The sequence below is a fragment of the Adiantum capillus-veneris genome, chromosome 5, assembly GCF_014529385.1.
Source record: "Adiantum capillus-veneris isolate H3 chromosome 5, ASM1452938v2, whole genome shotgun sequence".
Classification (NCBI taxonomy): domain Eukaryota; kingdom Viridiplantae; phylum Streptophyta; class Polypodiopsida; order Polypodiales; family Pteridaceae; genus Adiantum; species Adiantum capillus-veneris.
This window is the reverse complement of record NC_140935.1, coordinates 98,653,881-98,656,196: the sequence shown is the minus strand read 5'-3', so window position 1 is coordinate 98,656,196 and position 2,316 is coordinate 98,653,881. Positions and strand designations below refer to the sequence as shown.

Genomic DNA, 2,316 nt, shown 5'->3' with positions numbered 1-2,316 from the left:
GATTCTAAAGCATCTTCGAAAAAAGTTTTTTTCTTTTTAAAGTAGCGAGTATGTGTATCTCTCTCACCAACTTGTTATTGCACCAAGACCACCCTCCTTAAATTCTCAACTATTTCTTGAGCCTACGACACTGAAGTCAAGCTTTGGACGTTCGGAAAATAAAGGAAATAATAAAGAGGTTCATGGAATCGACTTCGCTTCAAGATGGCAGCACACAGCTGACAGCTGGACATGAGCGACGGTGAGGCCCGGGCTTGCAATTCTCTTTTAATTATTGGGATTGATTCACATGGGAGGGTGACGCAAGGAGCTTTAGGGAAAACTGATGTAGGATCACAAGCTCCAGAAACCCCTTTACCTCTTAAAGCGAAAGGGTGGTGCCGTCACCACCGTGGTGGTGGTTCTAGAACTCTCTCCCTCTCCCTCTCCCTCTCCGCCTCTCCCTCTCTCTCGTACCGCACCTGCTCAATCCCACACCTCAGACAGACATATATGCAGTCTTTCCATCTCTGCATTCCCCATAATCGTACTTGTGGAACACTCTCTCTCTCTCTCTCTCTCTCTCTCTCTCTCTCTCTCTCTCTCTCTCACACACACACACACACACACACACACACTGCGTTTAACCCTCTTCTTATCTCTACAATAAACCACCCCACGAAGTCTCATTAGCCGCCACCATAGTACTCTATGCCAAAACCACATGTGCCTTTGACAATTCCCTCATCCAAAGATTGCTTGGATCCTGCACCCGAATCTTTGTCGCCACCTGGCAACGATCATAGCATATTGCATGCTGGCAAGCATCGTGATGTTGGAGTAGATGGGCAAGGATGTGAATGGAGATCTAATAATGTCCTGCATGATGATATTGAGGTGCAAAGCATTTTGTCGTTCTATTCTCAGCAGAAAATGGCATCCATGATGAAGGTGCTGTGTGTAGGGGTCTGTAGTAGCCAGGGGAGCTTCAATGGGCGTGACGGAGGATGCTTACCCTCAAGTTGAGCCAGAGGTAGCGTGACCTGGAGATGTGGATAGATGTGGACTCCCTCGGGGTGTTAGACTTTAATTTTTGCCATCGAACATTTGCTCATGCTTTTAGCGCCGGTGCAAACAGTCAAAATAGCACACTCATTGCCTACATATATGTATCCTCTCTCTCTCTCTCTCTCTCTCTCTCTCTCTCTCTCTTTGAGAAAAGCTTCACTGGATTAGCGAAAAACTTAGAGAATGTACAAGAGTGCCTCAGAGGAGTACAAAATCGCTTTCCACATGCGCAGTATCATGCACTGTAAAAGCACAAGCTTTTCACTCACTTGCCAGGGATGAAGTTGGTAGCATACGCCCAGGCGTTATTAACCGCGGGATCGAACAAATGATCAGAAAGATTCTCGATGGGGCCTTTGCCGGTGACGATGGTCTGCACGAAGAAGTCGAACATGGAGAACATAGCCAGCCGCCCATTCTTAATTTCCTTCACCTTCAAAGGAGTCGGGATCATCAGCAAGTCCAAGGGGGTCGAAGGAACCACCGGGGTAGATGGGGTCCCGGCCCTCGTCGAGGGGCGCCGCCAACTTATATGTAACCCTCAACAGCGCCCATCAGCACAACCTGACATGCCCAGATGGCCAAAATGCTCTGAGCGTGCACCAAGCTGGGGTTGCCCAAGTAGTCCTCAGCGAATATTTGAGAGCTAGCCTTGAACCACACTGCCTCACCAAACTTCACGCCGTTCTTAGCCAACAGCTCAGGGGTCACACACTCGAGGGTGCCCAACACTGCCCACCTGGCATGAATGACCTCCAGCTCGTGGTTCTTGGCGAAGGTCTCCGGGTCGGCAGACAGGCCGGCGGTGTCCTAGCCGTAATCACCGGGGAACTCACCGGTTAGGTAAGAGGGAGTGGCCTCCGAGAAGGGGTCCAGGTACTTAGGGCGACCTGGACCATACCTGATGCTCTCTCAAGTGCTCTTCACAGTCCTCCTCATGCTCACCCGAGCCTCCACATTGCCCACCCTCTTCGATAGCTCGTTCTGAGGCTTCAAAGCGGTCTGCCCTGCAAAGGTAGAGCTACTCAATGCAGACGTTGCTGTGGCCATTACCTCGATTTGCTTCCTCTTCCTCGCCTGATTCAAGCTCAAAACTTAGTTGCTGCTTATCCTTCTCTCTCTCTCTCTCTCTCTCTCCAAAAAAAAAAAAACTCTCTGTAGCAGTCCACGACGGCGTGGACTCCGGCATGGACTGGTTGAGAGAGTTTTTTTAAGAGAGAAAGAGAGAACAATGCTTGTAGAAATGGCGCACTTATTGCCTGCATATTA

The 2,316-nt window shown here is 49.6% G+C and overlaps 1 pseudogene; it reads right to left on the bottom strand.

The window, feature by feature from the left end:
• Positions 1–1,196: 1,196 nt before the first annotated feature.
• On the bottom strand, positions 1,197–2,104 carry LOC147457801 (chlorophyll a-b binding protein 151, chloroplastic pseudogene; annotated as a pseudogene).
• Between the last annotated feature and the right edge of the window lie 212 nt (positions 2,105–2,316).